Here is a 22686-nt window from a genome sequence, read left to right on the forward strand (position 1 = left end):
TCTTAGATTTAGTTGCTGAATGATGGAGTTTGAAGGAAAAAAAGTTTCCTATTTTAAAAACTTTTATACTTAGTAAACCCTAGAGATGGTGTCAAAGAGCTTTTAGCAACTTTTTGAGATGAGGATTAGATGGTATTGAATCTTAGATTTAGTTGATGAAGGATGGAGATTGAAGAAATAGAAAGTTTATTATTTTAGAAACTATATAAAACATCCATCTTTTAGACATGGGAAATCCTCGAGATAGTGTTAATAAGCTTTTTGCCAAGTTTTGAGCTCAGGACGAGATGGTAGTGAATCTTAGATTTAGTTGATAAAGTAAGAAGATTGAAAAATAGAAGTTTTTTATTTTAGAAACTTTTCAAAACATTAATTTTTAGCTTTAAGAGACCCTAGAGATGGTGTGAAGGAGCTTTTAGCCATGTTTTGAGGTGAGGATGATATGGTATTGAAAATTAGATTTAGTTGATGAAGGACCACCTTTTATGGCATTGAAACCCTACAGATGATGTCAACCAACTTCTAGCCACGTTTTGGGTTGAGAATCAGAGGGTATCGAATCTTAGATTTAGCTGATGAAGGATGGAGATTGAAAAAATTGAAAGCTTCTTATTCTAGAAACTTTGTAAAACATCCATCTTTTGGACATAAGAAACCCTAGAGATGGTGTCAAGGAGTTTTTTGCCAAGTTTTAAAATTAGGATTAGAGGGTATTGAATCTTAGATTTAGTTGCTGAAGGATAGAGATTGAAGAAATAAAAAGTTTCTTATTTTAGAAACTTTATAAATATCAATCTTTTACTTTTTGTAAACCCTAGATATGGCGTCGAAGTGCTTTTTGCTAAGTTTTGAGATGAGGATTAGATGGTATTGACTCATAGATTTAGTTGATGAAGGATGGAGATTGAAAGAAAATTTTTTTTCCTATTTAAGAAACTTTATAAAACATCAAACTATTATACTTAGTAGACCCTAGATATGGTGTCAAAGAGTTTTCAGCAAAATTTTGAGATGGGGATTAGATGGTATTGAATCTTAGATTTAGTTGATGAATGATGGATATTTAAGAAATAAAAAGTTTATTATTTTAGAAACTTTATAAAACATCCATCTTTTAGACGTGGCAAATCCTCGAGATAATGTTAATAAGCTTTTTGCCAAGTTTTGATATGAGGACGAGATGTTATTGAATCTTAGATTTAGTTGATAAAGTAAGAAGATTGAAAAAATAGAAAGTTTCTTATTTTAGAAACTTTACAAAATATCAATTTTTAGCCATAGGAGACCCCAAAGATGGTGTCAGGAGCTTTTAACCAGGTTTTGAGGTGAGGATGAGATGGTATTGAAACTTAGATTTAGTTGATGAAGGACTACCTTTTAAGGTATTGAAACCCTAGAGATGATGTCAACCAACTTCTAGCCACATTTTGGGTTGAGAATCAGAGGGTATTGAATCTTAGATTTAGCTGATTAAGGATGGAGATTGAAAAAATAGAAAGCTTCTTATTCTAGAAACTTTATAAAACATCCATCTGTTGGACATAAGAAACCCTAGAGATGGTGTCAAGGAGTTTTTTGCCAAGTTTTAAGATTAGGATGAGAGGGTATTGAATCTTAGATTTAGTTGCTGAAGGATAGAGATTGAAGAAATAAAAAGTTTCTTATTTTATAAACTTTATAAAATATCAATGTCTTACTTTTTGTAAACCCTAGATATGGCGTCGAAGTGCTTTTAGCTAAGTTTTGAGATTAGGATTAGATGGTATTGAATCATAGATTTAGTTGATGAAGGATGGAGATTGAAAAATTACAAAGTTTCCTATTTTAGAAACTTTATAAAACATCCATCTTTTAGACATAGAAAATCCTAGAGATGGTGTTAAGGAGCTCTCAATCAAGTTTTGAGATGAGTATGTGATGGTATTGGATCTTGGATTTTGTTGATAAAGGATGGAATTGAAAAAATAGAAAGTTTATATAACGTCCATCGTTTAGACATACATGACCCTGGAGATGGTGTCAATGAGCTTTTAGCCAAGTTTTGGATTGATGAGGAGATGGATTGAATCTTAGATTTAGCTGCTGAAGGATGAAGATTGAAAAAATAGAAAGTTTCTTATTTTAGAAACTTTATACAACATCCATCTTTTAGACATTGGAAACTCGAGAGATGGTGTCAAGGAGCTTTTAGCCAAGTTTTGAGATGAGAATGAAAGGGTACTGAATCTTAGATTTAGTTGCTGAATGATGGAGATTGAAAGAAAAAAAAGTTTCCTGTTTTATAAACTTTATAAAATATCAAACTTTTATACTTAGTAGACCCTAGAGATGATGTCAAAGGGCTTTCAGCAACATTTTGAGATGGGGATTAGATGGTATTAAATCTTAGATTTAGTTGATGAAGGATGGAGATTGAAGAAATAGAAAGTTTATTATTTTAGAAACTTTATAAAACATCCATCTTTTAGACGTGGGAAATCCTCGAGATAGTGTTAATAAGCTTTTTGCCAAGTTTTGAGATCAGGACGAGATGGTATTGAATCTTAGATTTAGTTGAAAAAGTAAGAAGATTGAAAAAATATAAAGTTTCTTATTTTAGAAACTTTTCAAAACATCAATTTTTAGTCATAGTAGACCCTAGAGATGGTGTCAAGGAGCTTTTAACCATGTTTTGAGGTGAGGATGAGATGGTATTGAAACTTAGATTTAGTTGATGAAGGACCACCTTTTATGGTATTGAAACCCTAGAGATGATGTCAACCAACTTCTAGCCACGTTTTGGGTTGAGAATCAGAGGGTATTGAATCTTAGATTTAGCTGATGAAGGATGGAGATTGAAAAAATAGAAAGCTTCTTATTCTAGAAACTTTGTAAAACATCCATCTTTTGGACATAAGAAACCCTGGAGATGGTGTCAATGAGTTTTTTGCCAAGTTTTAAGATTAGAATGAGAGGGTATTGAATATTAGATTTAGTTGTTGAATGATAGAGATTGAAGAAACAAAAAGTTTCTTATTTTAGAAACATTATAAAATATCAATCTTTTACTATTTGTAATCCCTAGATATGGCGTCGAAGTGCTGTTAGCTAAGTTTCGAGATAAGGATTAGATGGTATTGAATCATAGATTTAGTTGATGAAGGATGGAGATTGAAAAATTACAAAGTTTCTTATTTTAGAAACTTTATAAAACATCCATCTTTTAGACTTAGAAAACCCTAGATGTGGTGTAAGGAATCTTTTCGCCAAGTTTGTAAAAGATGATGAGATGGTATTGAATCTTAGATTTAGTTGGTAGAGGATATTGAATTAAAAAATAGAAAGTTTCTTATTTTAGAAACTCTAAAACATCCATCTTTTAGACATAAGAGACCATGGAGATGGTGTCAAAGTGCTTTTAGTCAAGTTTTGGGATGATGATGAGATGGCTTTAAATCTTAGATTAGTTGATGGAAGATGGAGATTGAAAAAGTAGAAAGTTTCTTGTTTTAGAAACTTTATAAAATATCCATCTTTTAGACATAGGAAATCCTAGAGATGGTGTTAAGGAGCTTTCAGTCAAGTTTTGAGATGAGGATGTGATGGTATTGGATCTTGGATTTTGTTGATAAAGGATGGAGATTGAAAAAATAGAAAGTTTATATAACATCTATCGTTTAGACATAGCTGACCCTAGAGATAGTGTCAATGAGTTTTTAGCCAAGTTTTGGATTGATGATGAGATGTTATTGAATCTTAGATTTAGCTGATGAAGGATGGAGATTGAAAAAATAGAAAATTTCTTATTTTAGAAACTTTATAAAACATCCATCTTTTAGAAATTGGAAGCTCGAGAGATGGTGTGAAGGAGCTTTTAGCTAAGTTTTGAGATGAGAATGAGAGGGTACTGAATCTTAGATTTGGTTGCTGAATGATGGAGATTGAAAGAAAAAAAGTTTCCTATTTTAGAAACTTTTTAAAATATCAAACTTTTATACTTAGTAGACCCTAGAGATGGTGTCAAAGGGCTTTCAGCAATATTTTGAGATGGGGATTAGATGGTGTTGAATCTTATATTTAGTTGATTAAGGATGGAGATTGAAGAAATAGAAAGTTTATTATTTTAGAAACTTTATAAAACATCCATCTTTTAGACGTGGGAAATCCTCGAGATAGTGTTAATAAGCTTTTTGCCAAGTTTTGAGATTAGGACGAGATGGTATTGAATCTTAGATTTAGTTGAAAAAGTAAGAAGATTGAAAAAATAGAAAGTTTCTTATTTTAGAAACTTTTCAAAACATCAATTTTTAGTCATAGTAGACCCTAGAGATGGTGTCAAGGAACTTTTAACCATGTTTTGAGGTGAGGATGAGATGGTATTGAAACTTAGATTTAGTTGAAGAAGGACCACCTTTTATGGTATTGAAACCCTAGAGATGATGACAACCAACTTCTAGCCACGTTTTGGGTTGAGAATCAGAGGGATTGAATCTTAGATTTAGCTGATGAAGGATGGAGATTGAAAAAATAAAAAGCTTCTTATTCTAGAAACTTTGTCAAACATCCATCTTTTGGACATAAGAAACCCTAGAGATGGTGTCAAGGAGTTTTTTGCCAAGTTTTAAGATTAGGATGAGAGGGTATTGAATATTAGATTTAGTTGCTGAAGGATAGAGATTGAAGAAATAAAAAGTTTCTTATTTTAGAAACATTATAAAATATCAATCTTTTACTATTTGTAAACCCTAGATTTAGTTGATGAAGGATGGAGACTGAAAAATTACAAAGTTTCTTATTTTAGAAACTTTATAAAACATCCATCTTTTAGACATAGAAAACCCTAGATGTGGTGTAAATAAGCTTTTAGCCAAGTTTGTAGAAGAGGATGAGATGCTATCGAATCTTAGATTTAGTGGGTAGAGGATCTTGAATTAAAAAATAGAAAGGTTCTTATTTTAGAAACTCTAAAACATCCACCTTTTAGACATAAGAGACCCTGGAGATGGTGTTAAAGAGCTTTTAGCCAAGCTTTAGGATGATGATGAGACGGCTTTAAATCATAGATTTAGTTGATGGAAGATGGAGATTGAAAAAGTAGAAAGTTTCTTGTTTTAGAAACTTTATAAAATATCCATCTTTTAGACATAGGAAATCCTAGAGATGGTGTTAAGGAGATTTCAGTAGAGTTTTGAGATGATGATGTGATGGTATTGGATCTTGGATTTTGTTGATAAGGGATGGAGATTGAAAAAATAGAAAGTTTATATAACATCCAGCGTTTAGACATAGCTGACCCTAGAGATGGTGTCAATGAGCTTTTAGGCAAGTTTTGGATTGATGATGAGATGGTATTGAATCTTAGATTAAGCTGATGAAGGATGGAGATTGAAAAAATAGAAAGTTTCTTATTTAAGAAACTTTATAAAACATCCATATTATTAGAGATTGGAAAGTCGAGAGATTTTGTTAAGGAGCTTTTAGCAAAGTTTTGAGATGAGAATGGGAGGGTACTGAATCTTAGATTTAGTTGCTGAATGATGAAGATTGAAAGAAAAAAAATTTCCTATTTTAGAAACTTTATAAAACATCAAACTTTTATACTTAGTATACCCTAGAGATGGTGTCAAAGAGCTTTTAGCAACATTTTAAGATGCGGATTAGATGGTATTGAATCTTAGATTTAGTTGATTAAGGATGGAGATTGAAGAAATAGAAAGTTTATTATTTTAGAAACTTTATAAAACATCCATCTTTTAGACGTGGGAAATCCTCGAGATAGTGTTAATAAGCTTTTTGCCAAGTTTTGAGATGAGGATTAGATGGTATTAAATCATAGATTTAGTTGATGAAGGATGGAGATTTAAAAATTACAAAGTTTCTTATTTTAGAAACTTTATAAAACATCCATCTTTTAGACTTAGAAAACCCTAGATGTGGTGTAAGGAATCTTTTCGCCAAGTTTGTAAAAGATGATGAGATGGTATTGAATCTTAGATTTAGTTGGTAGAGGATATTGAATTAAAAAATAGAAAGTTTCTTATTTTAGAAACTCTAAAACATCCATCTTTTAGACATAAGAGACCATGGAGATGGTGTCAAAGTGCTTTTAGTCAAGTTTTGGGATGATGATGAGATGGCTTTAAATCTTAGATTAGTTGATGGAAGATGGAGATTGAAAAAGTAGAAAGTTTCTTGTTTTAGAAACTTTATAAAATATCCATCTTTTAGACATAGGAAATCCTAGAGATGGTGTTAAGGAGCTTTCAGTCAAGTTTTGAGATGAGGATGTGATGGTATTGGATCTTGGATTTTGTTGATAAAGGATGGAGATTGAAAAAATAGAAAGTTTATATAACATCTATCGTTTAGACATAGCTGACCCTAGAGATAGTGTCAATGAGTTTTTAGCCAAGTTTTGGATTGATGATGAGATGTTATTGAATCTTAGATTTAGCTGATGAAGGATGGAGATTGAAAAAATAGAAAATTTCTTATTTTAGAAACTTTATAAAACATCCATCTTTTAGAAATTGGAAGCTCGAGAGATGGTGTGAAGGAGCTTTTAGCTAAGTTTTGAGATGAGAATGAGAGGGTACTGAATCTTAGATTTGGTTGCTGAATGATGGAGATTGAAAGAAAAAAAGTTTCCTATTTTAGAAACTTTTTAAAATATCAAACTTTTATACTTAGTAGACCCTAGAGATGGTGTCAAAGGGCTTTCAGCAATATTTTGAGATGGGGATTAGATGGTGTTGAATCTTATATTTAGTTGATTAAGGATGGAGATTGAAGAAATAGAAAGTTTATTATTTTAGAAACTTTATAAAACAACCATCTTTTAGACGTGGGAAATCCTCGAGATAGTGTTAATAAGCTTTTTGCCAAGTTTTGAGATTAGGACGAGATGGTATTGAATCTTAGATTTAGTTGAAAAAGTAAGAAGATTGAAAAAATAGAAAGTTTCTTATTTTAGAAACTTTTCAAAACATCAATTTTTAGTCATAGTAGACCCTAGAGATGGTGTCAAGGAACTTTTAACCATGTTTTGAGGTGAGGATGAGATGGTATTGAAACTTAGATTTAGTTGAAGAAGGACCACCTTTTATGGTATTGAAACCCTAGAGATGATGACAACCAACTTCTAGCCACGTTTTGGGTTGAGAATCAGAGGGATTGAATCTTAGATTTAGCTGATGAAGGATGGAGATTGAAAAAATAAAAAGCTTCTTATTCTAGAAACTTTGTCAAACATCCATCTTTTGGACATAAGAAACCCTAGAGATGGTGTCAAGGAGTTTTTTGCCAAGTTTTAAGATTAGGATGAGAGGGTATTGAATATTAGATTTAGTTGCTGAAGGATAGAGATTGAAGAAATAAAAAGTTTCTTATTTTAGACACATTATAAAATATCAATCTTTTACTATTTGTAAACCCTAGATTTAGTTGATGAAGGATGGAGACTGAAAAATTACAAAGTTTCTTATTTTAGAAACTTTATAAAACATCCATCTTTTAGACATAGAAAACCCTAGATGTGGTGTAAATAAGCTTTTAGCCAAGTTTGTAGAAGAGGATGAGATGCTATCGAATCTTAGATTTAGTGGGTAGAGGATCTTGAATTAAAAAATAGAAAGGTTCTTATTTTAGAAACTCTAAAACATCCACCTTTTAGACATAAGAGACCCTGGAGATGGTGTTAAAGAGCTTTTAGCCAAGCTTTAGGATGATGATGAGACGGCTTTAAATCATAGATTTAGTTGATGGAAGATGGAGATTGAAAAAGTAGAAAGTTTCTTGTTTTAGAAACTTTATAAAATATCCATCTTTTAGACATAGGAAATCCTAGAGATGGTGTTAAGGAGATTTCAGTAGAGTTTTGAGATGATGATGTGATGGTATTGGATCTTGGATTTTGTTGATAAGGGATGGAGATTGAAAAAATAGAAAGTTTATATAACATCCAGCGTTTAGACATAGCTGACCCTAGAGATGGTGTCAATGAGCTTTTAGCCAAGTTTTGGATTGATGATGAGATGGTATTGAATCTTAGATTAAGCTGATGAAGGATGGAGATTGAAAAAATAGAAAGTTTCTTATTTAAGAAACTTTATAAAACATCCATATTATTAGAGATTGGAAAGTCGAGAGATTTTGTTAAGGAGCTTTTAGCAAAGTTTTGAGATGAGAATGGGAGGGTACTGAATCTTAGATTTAGTTGCTGAATGATGAAGATTGAAAGAAAAAAAATTTCCTATTTTAGAAACTTTATAAAACATCAAACTTTTATACTTAGTATACCCTAGAGATGGTGTCAAAGAGCTTTTAGCAACATTTTAAGATGCGGATTAGATGGTATTGAATCTTAGATTTAGTTGATTAAGGATGGAGATTGAAGAAATAGAAAGTTTATTATTTTAGAAACTTTATAAAACATCCATCTTTTAGACGTGGGAAATCCTCGAGATAGTGTTAATAACCTTTTTGCCAAGTTTTGAGGTGAGGACGAGATGGTATTGAATCTTAGATTTAGTGGATAAAGTAAGAAGATTGAAAAAATTAAAAGTTTCTTATTTTAGAAACTTTTCAAAAATCAATTTTTAGCCATAGGAGACCCTATAGATGGTGTCAAGGAGCTTTTAGCCATGTTTTGAGGTGAGGATGATATGGTATTGAAACTTAGATTGAGTTGATGAAAGACCACCTTTTTTGGTATTGAAACCCTAGAGATAATGTCAACCAACTTCTAGCCACGTTTTGGGTTGAGAATCAGAGGGTATTGAATCTTAGATTTAGCTGATGAAGGATGGAGATTGAAAAAATAGAAATCTTCTTATTCTAGAAACTTTATCAAACATCCATCTTTTGGACATAAGAAACCCTAGAGATGGTGTCAAGGAGTTTTTTGCCAAGTTTTAAGATTAGGATGAGAGGGTATTGAATCTTAGATTTAGTTGCTGAAGGATAGAGATTGAAGAAATAAAAAGTTTCTTATTTTAGAAACTTTATAAATATTAATCTTTTACTTTTTGTAAACCCTAGATATGGTGTCGAAGTGCTTTTAGCTAAGTTTTGAGATGAGTATTAGCTGGTATTAAATCATAGATTTAGTTGAAGAAGGATGGAGACTGAAAAATTACAAAGTTTGTTATTTTAGAAACTTTATAAAATATCCATCTTTTAGACATAGAAAACCCTAGATGTGGTGTGAAGAAGCTTTTAGCCAAGTTTGTAGAAGAGGATGAGATGGTATTGAATCTTAGATTTAGTTGATAGAGGATATTGAATTAAAAAATAGAAACTTTCTTATTTTAGAAACTCTAAAACATCCATCTTTTGGACATAAGAGACCCTGGAGATGGTGTTAAAGAGCTTTTAGCCAAGCTTTAGGATGATGATGAGATGGTGTTAAAGAGCTTTTAGCCAAGCTTTAGGATGATGATGAGACGGCTTTAAATTATAGATTTAGTTGATGGAAGATGGAGATTGAAAAAGTAGAAAGTTTCTTGTTTTAGAAACTTTATAAAATATCCATCTTTTAGACATAGGAAATCCTAGAGATAGTGTTAAGGAGATTTCAGTCAAGTTTTGAGATGATGATGTGATGGTATTGGATCTTGGATTTTGTTGATAAGGGATGGAGATTGAAAAAATAGAAAGTATATATAACATCCATCGTTTAGATATAGCTGACCCTAGAGATGGTGTCAATGAGCTTTTAGCCAAGTTTTGGATTGATGATGAGATGGTATTGAATCTTAGATTTAGTTGGTAGAGGATATTGAATTAAAAAATAGAAAGTTTCTTATTTTAGAAACTCTAAAACATCCATCTTTTAGACATAAGAGACCATGGAGATGGTGTCAAAGTGCTTTTAGTCAAGTTTTGGGATGATGATGAGATGGCTTTAAATCTTAGATTAGTTGATGGAAGATGGAGATTGAAAAAGTAGAAAGTTTCTTGTTTTAGAAACTTTATAAAATATCCATCTTTTAGACATAGGAAATCCTAGAGATGGTGTTAAGGAGCTTTCAGTCAAGTTTTGAGATGAGGATGTGATGGTGTTGGATCTTGGATTTTGTTGATAAAGGATGGAGATTGAAAAAATAGAAAGTTTATATAACATCTATCGTTTAGACATAGCTGACCCTAGAGATAGTGTCAATGAGTTTTTAGCCAAGTTTTGGATTTATGATGAGATGTTATTGAATCTTAGATTTAGCTGATGAAGGATGGAGATTGAAAAAATAGAAAATTTCTTATTTTAGAAACTTTATAAAACATCCATCTTTTAGAAATTTGAAGCTCGAGAGATGGTGTGAAGGAGCTTTTAGCCAAGTTTTGAGATGAGAATGAGAGGGTACTGAATCTTAGATTTGGTTGTTGAATGATGGAGATTGAAAGAAAAAAAGTTTCCTATTTTAGAAACTTTTTAGAATATCAAACTTTTATACTTAGTAGACCCTAGAGATGGTGTCAAAGGGCTTTCAGCAATATTTTGAGATGGGGATTAGATGGAGTTGAATCTTATATTTAGTTGATTAAGGATGGAGATTGAAGAAATAGAAAGTTTATTATTTTAGAAACTTTATAAAACATCCATCTTTTAGACGTGGGAAATCCTCGAGATAGTGTTAATAAGCTTTTTGCCAAGTTTTGAGATTAGGACGAGATGGTATTGAATCTTAGATTTAGTTGAAAAAGTAAGAAGATTGAAAAAATAGAAAGTTTCTTATTTTAGAAACTTTTCAAAACATCAATTTTTAGTCATAGTAGACCCTAGAGATGGTGTCAAGGAACTTTTAACCATGTTTTGAGGTGAGGATGAGATGGTATTGAAACTTAGATTTAGTTGAAGAAGGACCACCTTTTATGGTATTGAAACCCTAGAGATGATGACAACCAACTTCTAGCCACGTTTTGGGTTGAGAATCAGAGGGATTGAATCTTAGATTTAGCTGATGAAGGATGGAGATTGAAAAAATAAAAAGCTTCTTATTCTAGAAACTTTGTCAAACATCCATCTTTTGGACATAAGAAACCCTAGAGATGGTGTCAAGGAGTTTTTTGCCAAGTTTTAAGATTAGGATGAGAGGGTATTGAATATTAGATTTAGTTGCTGAAGGATAGAGATTGAAGAAATAAAAAGTTTCTTATTTTAGAAACATTATAAAATATCAATCTTTTACTATTTGTAAACCCTAGATTTAGTTGATGAAGGATGGAGACTGAAAAATTACAAAGTTTCTTATTTTAGAAACTTTATAAAACATCCATCTCTTAGACATAGAAACCCCTAGATGTAGTGTAAATAAGCTTTTAGCCAAGTTTGTAGAAGAGGATGAGATGCTATCGAATCTTAGATTTAGTGGGTAGAGGATCTTGAATTAAAAAATAGAAAGTTTCTTATTTTAGAAACTCTAAAACATCCACCTTTTAGACATAAGAGACCCTGGAGATGGTGTTAAAGAGCTTTTAGCCAAGCTTTAGGATGATGATGAGACGGCTTTAAATCATAGATTTAGTTGATGGAAGATGGAGAATGAAAAAGTAGAAAGTTTCTTGTTTTAGAAACTTTATAAAATATCCATCTTTTAGACATAGGAAATCCTAGAGATGGTGTTAAGGAGATTTCAGTCAAGTTTTGAGATGATGATGTGATGGTATTGGATCTTGGATTTTGTTGATAAGGGATGGAGATTGAAAAAATAGAAAGTTTATATAACATCCATCGTTTAGACATAGCTGACCCTAGAGATGGTGTCAATGAGCTTTTAGCCAAGTTTTGGATTGATGATGAGATGGTATTGAATCTTAGATTAAGCTGATGAAGGATGGAGATTGAAAAAATAGAAAGTTTCTTATTTAAGAAACTTTATAAAACATCCATATTATTAGAGATTGGAAACTCGAGAGATTTTGTTAAGGAGCTTTTAGCAAAGTTTTGAGATGAGAATGGGAGAGTACTGAATCTTAGATTTAGTTGCTGAATGATGAAGATTGAAAGAAAAAAAATTTCCTAGATTAGAAACTTTATAAAACATCAAACTTTTATACTTAGTATACCCTAGAGATGGAGTCAAAGAGCTTTTAGCAACATTTTGAGATGCGGATTAGATGGTATTGAATCTTAGATTTAGTTGATTAAGGATGGAGATTGAAGAAATAGAAAGTTTATTATTTTAGAAACTTTATAAAACATCCATCTTTTAGACGTGGGAAATCCTCGAGATAGTGTTAATAAGCTTTTTGCCAAGTTTTGAGATGAGGATTAGATGGTATTAAATCATAGATTTAGTTGATGAAGGATGGAGATTTAAAAATTACAAAGTTTCTTATTTTAGAAACTTTATAAAACATCCACCTTTTACACATAGAAAACCCTAGATGTGGTGTGATGAAGCTTTTAGCCAAGTTTGTAGAAGAGGATGAGATGGTATTAAATCTTAGATTTAAAAAATAGAAAGTTTTTTATTTTAGAAACTCTAAAACATCCATCTTTTAGACATAAGAGACCCTGGAGATGGTTTAAAGGAGATTTTAGCCAAGTTTTGGGATGATGATGAGATTGCTTTAAATCTTAGATTTAGTTGAAGGAAGATAGAGATTGAAAAAGTAGAAAGTTTCTTGTTTTAGAAACTTTATAAAATATCCATCTTTTAGACATTGGAAATCCTAGAGATGTTAAGGAGCTTTCAGTCAAGTTTTGAGATGAGGATGTGATGGTATTGGATCATGGATTTTATTGATAAAGGATGGAGATTGAAAAAATAGAATGTTTATATAACATCCATCGTTTAGACATAGCTGACCCTAGAGATGGTGTCAATGAGCTTTTAGCCAAGTTTTGGATTGATGATGAGATGGTATTGAATCTTCGATTTAGCTGATAAAGGATGGAGATTGAAAAAATAGAAAGTTTTTTAATTTAGAAACTTTATAAAACATCCATCTTTTAGACGTGGGAAATCCTCGCGATAGTGATAATAAGCTTTTTGCCAAGTTTTGAGATCTGGGCGAGATGGTATTGAAACGTAACTTTATTTGATAAAGTAAGAAGATTGAAAAAATAGAAAGTTTCTTATTTTAGAAACTTTTTAAAACATCAATTTTTAGCCATAGGAGAGCCTAGAGAAGGTGTCAACGAGCTTTTAGACATGTTTTGAGGTGTGGATGAGATGGTATTGAAACTTAGATTTAGCTGATGAAGGATGGAGATTGAAAAAATTGAAAGTCTCTTATTTTAGAAACTTTATAAAACATCCATCTTTGAGACATTGGAAACTCGAGAGACGATGTCAAGGAGCTTTTAGCAAAGTTTTGAGATGAGAATGAGAGGGTACTGAATCTTAGATTTAGTTGCTGAATGATGGAGAATGAAAGAAAAAAAAGTTTAATATTTTAGAAACTTTATATAACATCAAATTTTTATACTTAGTAGACCCTAGAGATGGTGTTAAAGAGCTTTTAGCAACATTTTGAGATGAGTAATAGATGGTATTGAATTTTAGTTTTAGTTGATGAAGGATGGAGATTGAAGAAATAGAAAGTTTATTATTTTAGAAGCTTTATAAAACATCTATCTTTTAGACGTGGGAAATCCTCGAGATACTGTTAATAAGCTTTTTGCCAAGTTTGAGATCAGGACGAGCTGGTATTGAATCTTAGATTTAGTTGATAAAGTAAGAAGATTGAAAAAATAGAAAGTTTCTTATTTTAGAAACTTTTCGAAACATCAATTTTTAGCCATAGCAGACCCTAGAGATGGTGTCAAAGAGCTTTTAGCCATGTTATGAGGTGAGGATGAGATGGTATTGAAACTTAGATTTAGTTGATGAAGGACCACCTTTTATGGTATTGAAACCCTAGAGATGATGTCAACCAACTTCTACCCACGTTTTGGGTTGAGAATCAGAGGGTATTGAATCTTAGATTTAGCTGATGAAGGATGGAGATTGAAAAAATAGAAAGCTTCTTATTCTAGAAACTTTATAAAACATCCATCTTTTGGACATAAGAAACCCTAGAGATGGTGTCAAGGAGTTTTTTGCCAAGTTTTAAGATTAGGATGAGATGGTATTGAATATTAGATTTAGTTGGTGAAGGATAGAGATTGAAGAAATAAATAGTTTCTTATTTTAGAAGCTTTATAAATATTAATCTTTTACATTTTGTAAACCCTAGATATGGCGTCGAAGTGCTTTTAGCTAACTTTTGACATGATGATTAGATGGTATTGAATCATAGATTTAGTTGATGAAGGATGGAGATTGAAAAATTACAAAATTTCTTATTTTAGTAACTTTATAAAACATCCATCTTTTAGACATAGAAAACCCTAAATGTGGTGTAAAGAAGCTTTTAGCCAAGTTTGTAGAAGATGATGAGATGGTATTGAATCTTAGATTTAGTTGTTAGAGGATATTGAATTAAAAAATAGAAAGTTTCTTATTTTAGAAACTCTAAAACATCAATCTTTTAGACATAAGAGACCCTCGAGACAGTGTCAAAGAGCTTTTAGCCAAGTTTTGGGATGATGATGAGATGGCTTTAAATCTTAGATTTAGTTGATGGAAGTTGGAGATTGAAAAAGTAGAAAGTTTTTTGTTTTAACAACTTTATAAAATATCCATCTTTTAGACATAAGAAATCCTAGAGATGGTGTTAAGGAGCTTTCAGTCAAGTTTTGAGATGATGATGTGATGGTATTGGATCTTGGATTTTGTTGATAAAGGATGGAGATTGAAAAATTAGAAAGTTTATATAAAATCTATCGTTTAGACATAGCTGACCCTAGAGATCGTTTCAATGAGCTTTTAGCTAGGTTTTGGATTGATGATGAGATGGTATTGAATCTTAGATTTACCTGATGACGGATGGAGATTGAAAAAATAGAAAGTTTCTTATTTTAGAAACTTTATAAAACATCAATCTTTTAGACATTGGAAACTCGAGAGATGGTGTCAAGGAGCTTTTAGCAAAGTTTTGAGATGAGAATAAGAGGGTACTGGATCTTAGAATTTAGTTGCTGAATGATGGAGATTGAAAGAAAAAAAAAGTTTCCTATTTTTGAAACTTTATAAAACAGCAAACTTTTATACTTAGTAAACCCTAGAGATGGTGTCAAAGTGCTTTTAGCAACATTTTGAGATGAGGATTAGATGGTATTGAATCTTAGATTTAGTTGATGAAGGATCGAGATTTAAGAAATAGAAATTTTATTATTGTAGAAACTTTATAAAACATCCATCTTTTAGATGTGGGAAATCCTCGAGATAGTGTTAATAAGCTTTTTGACAAGTTTTGAGATCAGGACGAGATGGTATTGAATCATAGCTTTAGTTGATAAAGTAAGAAGATTAAAAAAATAGAAAGTTTCTTATTTTAGAAACTTTTCAAAACATCAATTTTTAGCCATAGGAAACCCTAGATATGGTCTCAATGAGCTTTTAGCAATGTTTTGAGGTGAGGATGAGATGATATTGAAACTTAGATTTAGCTGATGAAGGACCACCTTTTATGGTATTGAAACCCTAGAGATGATGCCAACCAACTTCTAGCCACGTTTGGGGTTGAGAATCAGAGGGTATTGAATCTTAGATTTAGCTGATGATGGATGGAGATTGAAAAAATAGAAAGCTTCTTATTCTAGAAACTTTATAAAATGTGCATCTTTTGGACATAAGAAACCCTAGAGATGGTGTCAAGGAGTTTTTTGCCAAGTTTTAAGATTAGGATGGGAGGGTATTGAATCTTAGATTTAGTTCCTGAAGAAAAGAGATTGAACAAATATAAAGTTTCTTATTTTAGAAACTTTATAAATATCAATCTTTTACTTTTTGTAAACGCTAGATATGGCGTCGAAGTGCTTTTAGCCAAGTTTTGAGATGAGGATTAGATGGTATTGAATCATAGATTTAGTTGATGAAGGATGGAGATTGAAAAATTACAAAGTTTCTTATTTTAGAAACTTCATAAAAGATCCATCTTTCAGACATAGAAAACCCTCGATGTGGCGTAAAGAAGTTTTAGCCAGGTTTGTAAAAGAGGATGAGATGGTATTGAATCTTAGATTTAGTTGATAGATGATATTGAATTAAAAAATAGAAAGTTTCTTATTTTAGAAACTCTAAAACACCCATCTTGTAGACATAAGAGACCCTGGAGATGGTGTCAAAGAGCTTTTAGCCAAGTTTTGGGATGATGATGAGATGGCTTTAAATCTTAGATTTAGTTGATGGAAGATGGAGATTAAAAAGTAGAAAGTTTCTTGTTTTAGAAACTTTATAAAATATCCATCTTTTAGACATAAGAAATCCTAGAGATGGTGTTAAGGAAGCTTTCAGTCAAGTTTTGAGATGAGGATGTGATAGTATTGGATCTTGGATTTTGTTGATAAAGGATGGAGATTGAAAAAAAATAGAAAGTTTATATAACATCCATCGTTTAGACATAGCTGACCCTAGAGATGGTGTCAATGAGCTTTTAGCCAAGTTTTGGATTGATGATGAGATGGTATTGAATCTTAGATTTAGCTGATGAAGGATGGAGATTGAAAAAATAGAAAGCTTCTTATTTTAGAAACTTTATAAAAAATCCATCTTTTAGACAATCGAAGCTCGAGAGATGGTGTCAAGGAACTTTTAGCCAAGTTTTGAGACGAGAATGAGAGGGTACTGAATCTTAGATTTAGTTGCTGAATGATGGAGATTGAAAGAAAAAAAGTTTCCTATTTTTTAAACTTTATAAAACATCAAACTTTTATACTTAGCAGACCCTAGAGATGGTGTCAAAGAGCTTTTGGCAACATTTTGAGATGAGGATTAGATGGTATTGAATCTTAGATTTAGTTGATGAAGGATGGAGATTGAAGAAATAGAAAGTTTCTTATTTTAGAAACTTTATAAAACATCCATCTTTTAGACGTGAGAAATCCTAGAGATAGTGTTAATAAGCTTTTTGCCAAGTTTTGAGATCAGGACGAGATGGTATTGAATCTTAGATTTAGTTTATAAAGTAAGAAGATTGAAAAAATAGAAGGCTTCTTATTTTAGAAACTTTTCAAAACATCAATTTTTAGCCATAGGAGACCCTAGAGAAGGTGTTAAGGAGCTTTTAGCCATGTTTTGAGGTGATGATGATATGTTATTAAAACTTAGATTTAGTTGATGAAGGACCACCTTTTATGGTATTGAAACCTTAGAGATGATGCCAACCAACTTCTAGCCACGTTTTGGGTTGAGAATCAGAGGGTATTGAATCTTAGATTTAGCTGACGAAGGATGGAGATTGAAAAAATAGAAAGCTTCTTATTCTAGAAACTTTTTAAACATCCATCTTTTGGACATAAGAAACCCTAGAGATGGTGTCAAGGTGTTTTTTGCCAAGTTTTAAGATTAGGATGAGAGGTTATTGAATCTTAGATTTAGTTGCTGAAGGATAGAGATTGAAGAAATAAAAAGTTTCTTATTTTAGAAACTTTATAAATATTAATCTTGTACTTTTTGTAAACCCTAGATAAGGCGTCCAAGTGCTTTTAGTTAAGTTTTGAGATGAGGATTAGATGGTGTCAAAGAGTTTTTTGCCAAGTTTTAAGACTAGGAAGAGAGGGTATTGAATCTTAGATTTAGTTGCTGAAGGATAGAGATTGAAGAAATAAAAAGTTTCTTATTTTAGAAACTTTATAAATATCAATCTTTTACTTTTTGTAAACTCTAGATATGGCGTCGAAGTGCTTTTAGCTAAGTTTTGAGATGAGGATTAGATGGTATTGAATCATAGATTTGGTTGATGAAGTGTGGAGATTGAAAAAATAGAAAGGTTATATAACATCCATCGTTTAGACATAGCTGACCCTAGAGATGGTGTCAATGAGCTTTTAGCCAAGTTTTGGATTGATGATGAGATGGTATTGAATCTTAGATTTAGCTGATGACGGATGGAGATTGAAAAAATAGAAAGTTTCTTATTTTAGAAACTTTATAAAACATCCATCTTTTAGACATTGGAAACTCGAGAGATGGTGTCAAGGAGCTTTTAGCAGAGTTTTGAGATGAGAATGAGAGGGTACTGGATCTTAGATGTAGTTGCTGAATGAGGGAGATTGAAAGAAAAAAAAGTTTTCTATTTTAGAAACTTTATAAAACATCAAACTTTTATACTTAGTAGACCCTAGAGAAGGTGTCAAAGAGCTTTTGGCAACATTTTGAGATGACGATTAGATGGTATTGAATCTTAGATTTAGTTGATGAAGGATGGAGATTGAAGAAATAGAAAGTTTATTATTTTAGAAACTTTATAAAACATCCATCTTTTAGACGTGAGAAATCCTAGAGATAGTGTTAATAAGCTGTTTGCCAAGTTTTGAGATCAGGACGAGATGGTATTGAATCTTAGATTTAGTTTATAAAGTAAGAAGATTGAAAAAATAGAAAGTTTCTTATTTTAGAAACTTTTCAAAACATCAATTTTTGGCCATAGGAGACCCTAGAGATGGTGTCAATGAGCTTTTAGCCGTGTTTTGAGGTGAGGATGAGATGGTATTGAAACTTAGATTTAGTTGATGAAGGACCACCTTTTATGGTATTGAAAACCTAGAGATGATGTCAACCAACTTCTAGCCACGATTTGGGTTGAGAATCAAAGGGTATTGAATCCTAGATCTAGCTGATGAAGGATGGAGATTGAAAAAATAAAAAGCTTCTTATTCTTGAAACTTTATAAAACATCCATCTTTTGGACATAAGAAACCCTAGAGATGGTGTTAAGGAGTTTTTTGCCAAGTTTTAAGATTAGGATGAGAGGTTATTGAATCTTAGATTTAGTTGCTGAAGGATAGAGATTGAAGAAATAAAAAGTTTCTCATTTTAGAAACTTTATAAATATCAATCTTTAACTTTTTGTAAACCCTAGATATGGCGTCGAACTGCTTTTAGCTAAGTTTTTGAGATGAGAATTAGTTGGTATTGAATCATATATTTAGTTGATGAATGATGGAGATTGAAAAATTACAAAGTTTCTTATTTTAGAAACTTTATAAAACATCCATCTTTTAGACATAGAAAACCCTAGATGTGGTGTAAAGAAGCTTTTAGCCAAGTTTGTAGAAGAGGATGAGATGGTATTGAATCTTAGATTTAATTGATAGAAGATATTGAATTAAAAAATAGAAAGTTTCTTATTTTAGAAACTCTAAAACATCAATCTTTTAGACATAAGAGACCCTCGAGATGGTGTCAAAGAGATTTTAGCCAAGTTTTGGTATGATGATGAGATGGTTTTAAATCTTAGATTTAGTTGATGGAAGATTGAGATTGAAAAAGTAGAAAGTTTCTTGTTTTAAAAACTTTATAAAATATCCATCTTTTAGACATACGAAATCCTAGAGATGGTGTTAAGGAGCTTTCAGTCAAGTTTTGAGATGAGGATGTGATGGTATTGGATCTTGAATTTTGTTGATAAAGGATGGAGATTGAAAAAATAGAAAGTTTATACAACATCCATCGTTTAGACATAGCTGACCCTAGAGATGGTGTCAATGAGCTTTTAGCCAAGTTTTGGATTGATGATTAGATGGTATTGAATCTTAGATTTAGCTGATGACGGATGGAGATTGAAAAAATAGAATGTTTCTTATTTTAGAAACTTTATAAAACATCCATCTTTTAGACATTGGAAACTCGAGTGATGGTGTCAAGGAGCTTTTAGCAAACTTTTGAGATGAGAATAAGAGGGTACTGGATCTTAGATTTAGTTGCTGAATGATGGAGATTGAAAGAAAAAAAAGATTCCTATTTTTGAAACTTTATAAAATATCAAACTTTTATACTTAGTAAACCCTAGAGATGGTGTCAAAGTGCTTTTAGCAACATTTTGAGATGAGGATTAAATGGTATTGAATCTTAGATTTAGTTGATGAAGGATGGAGATTGAAAAAATAGAAAGTTTCTTATTTTAGAAACTTTTAAAAACACCAATATTTAGCCATATGAGACCTTAGAGATGGTGTCAAGGAGCTTTAACCATGTCCTGAGGTGAGGATGAGATTGTATTTAAACTTAGATTTAGTTGATGAAGGACCACATTTTATGGTATTGAAACCCTAGAGATGATGTCAAACAACTTCTAGCCACAATTTGGGTTGAGAATCAGAGGGTATTGAATCTTAGATTTAGTTGATGAAGGATGGAGATTAAAAAAATAGAAAGCTTCTTATTCTAGAAACTTTATAAAACATCCATCTTTAGAAAAATAGATGGTGTGAAGGAGTTTTTTGCCACGTTTTAAGATTAGGATGAGAGGGTATTGAATCTTAGATTTAGTTGCTGAAGGATAGAGATTGAAGAAATAAAAAGTTTCTTAATTTAGAAACTTTATAAATATCAGTCTTTTACTTTTTGTAAACCCTAAATATGGCGTCGAAGTGCTTTTAGCTAAGTTTTGAGATGAAGATAAGATGGTATTGAATCATAGATTTAGTTGATGAAGGATGAAGATTGAAAAATTATAAAGTTTCTTATTTTAGAAACTTTATAAAAGATCAATCTTTTATACAAAGAAAACCCTAGATGTGGTGTAAAGAAGCTTTTACGCAAATTTGTAGAATAGGATGAGATGGTATTGAATCTTAGATTTAGTTAATAGAGGATATTGAATTAAAAAATAGAAAGTTTCTTATTTTAGAAACTCTAAAACATCCATCTTTTAGACATAAGATACCCTGGAGATGGTGTCAAAGAGCTTTTAGCCAAGTTTTGGGATGATGATGAGATGGTTTTCAATCTTAGATTTAGTTGATTGAAGATGGAGATTGAAAAAGTAGAAAGTTTCTTGTTTTAGAAACTTTATAAAATATCCATCTTTTAGACATACGAAATCCTAGAGATGGTGTTAAGGAGCTTTCAGTCAAGTTTTGAGATGAGGATGGGATGGTATTGGATCTTGGATTTTGTTGATAAAGGATGGAGATTGAAAAAATAGAAAGTTTATATAACGTCCCTCCTTTAGACATAGCTGACCCTCGAGATGGTGTCAATGAGCTTTTAGCCAAGTTTTGGATTGATGATGAGATGGTATTGAATCTTAGATTTAGCTGATGACGGATGGAGATTGAAAAAATAGAAAGTTTCTTATTTTAGAAACTTTATAAAACATCCATCTTTTAGACATTGGAAACTCGAGAGATGGTGTCAAGGAGCTTTTAGCAAAGGTTTGAGATGAGAATGAGAGGGTACTGGATCTTAGATTTAGTTGCTGAATAATGGAGATTGAAAGAAAAAAAAGTTTCCTATTTTAGAAACTTTATAAAATATCAAACTTTTATACTTAGTAAACCCTAGAGATGGTGTCAAAGTGCTTTTAACAACATTTTAAGATGAGGATTAGATGGTATTGAATCTTAGATTTAGTTGATGAAGGATGGAGCTTGAAGACATAGAAAGTTTATTATTTTAGAAACTTTATAAAACATCCATCTTTTAGACGTGGAAAATCCTCGAGATAGTGTTAATAAGCTTTTTGCCAAGTTTTGAGATCAGGACGAGATGGTATTGAATCTTAGATTTAGTTGAAAAAGTAAGAAGATTGAAAATATAGAAAGTTTCTTATTTTAGAAACTTTTCAAAACATCAATTTTTAATCACAGTAGACCCTAATGATGGTGTCAAGGAGCTTTTAACCATGTTTTCAGGTGAGGATGAGATGGTATTGAAACTTAGATTTAGTTGATGAAGGACCACCTTTAATGTTATTGAAACCCTAGAGATGTTGTCAACCAACTTCTAGCCACGTTTTGGGTTGAGAATCAGAGGGTATTGAATCTTAGATTTAGCTGATGAAGGATGGAGAATGAAAAAATAGAAAGCTTCTTATTCTAGAAACTTTATAAAACATCCATCTTTTGAAAAATAGATGGTGTCAAGGAGTTTTTTGCCAAGTTTTATGATTAGGATGAGAGGGTATTGAATCATAGATTACGTTGTTGAAGGATAGAGATTGAAGAAATAAAAAGTTTCTTATTTTAGAAACTTTATAAATATCAATCTTTTACTTTTTGTAAACCCTAGATATGGCGTCGAAGTGCTTTTAGCTAAGTTTTGAGATGAGGATTTGATGGTATTGAATAATAGATTTAGTTGATGATGGATGGAGATTGAAAAATTACAAAGTTTCTTATTTTAGAAACTTTATAAAACATCCATCTTTTAGACATAGAAAACCCTAGATGTGTTGTAAAGAAGCTTTTACCCAAGTTTGTAGAAGAGGATGAGATGGTATTGAATCTTAGATTTAGTTGCTGAATGATGGAGATTGATCGAAAAAAAAGTTTTCTATTTTAGAAACTTTAAAAAACATCAAACTTTTATACTTAGTAAACCCTAGAGATGGTGTCAAAGAGCTTTTAGCAACATTTTGAGATGAGGATTAGATGGTATTCAATCTTAGATTTAGGTGATTAAGGATGGAGATTGAAGAAATAGAAAGTTTATTATTTTAGAAACTTTATAAAACATCCATCTTTTAGACGTGGGAAATCCTCGAGATATTGTTAATAAGCTTTTTACCAAGTTTTGAGATCAGGACGAGATGGTATTAAATCTTAGAATTAGTTGATAAAGGAAGAAGATTGAAAAAATAGAAAATTTCTTATTTTAGAAACTTTTCAAAACATCAATTTTTAGCCATAGGAGACCCTTGAGATGGTGTCAAGAA

General features: G+C 31.4%; 1 protein-coding gene across 1 annotated transcript in view; it reads right to left on the minus strand.

Annotated features, from left to right (window-relative positions):
- LOC143861414 (uncharacterized) overlaps nucleotides 1–22686 on the minus strand; it is a 67146-nt gene that overhangs the window by 35135 nt on the left and 9325 nt on the right. The window lies entirely within an intron of this gene.

Source organism: Tasmannia lanceolata, unplaced genomic scaffold (genome assembly GCF_043159265.1).
Source record: "Tasmannia lanceolata isolate RefF3 unplaced genomic scaffold, GAP_Taslan_0.1 ptg000037l, whole genome shotgun sequence".
Classification (NCBI taxonomy): Eukaryota; Viridiplantae; Streptophyta; class Magnoliopsida; order Canellales; family Winteraceae; genus Tasmannia; species Tasmannia lanceolata.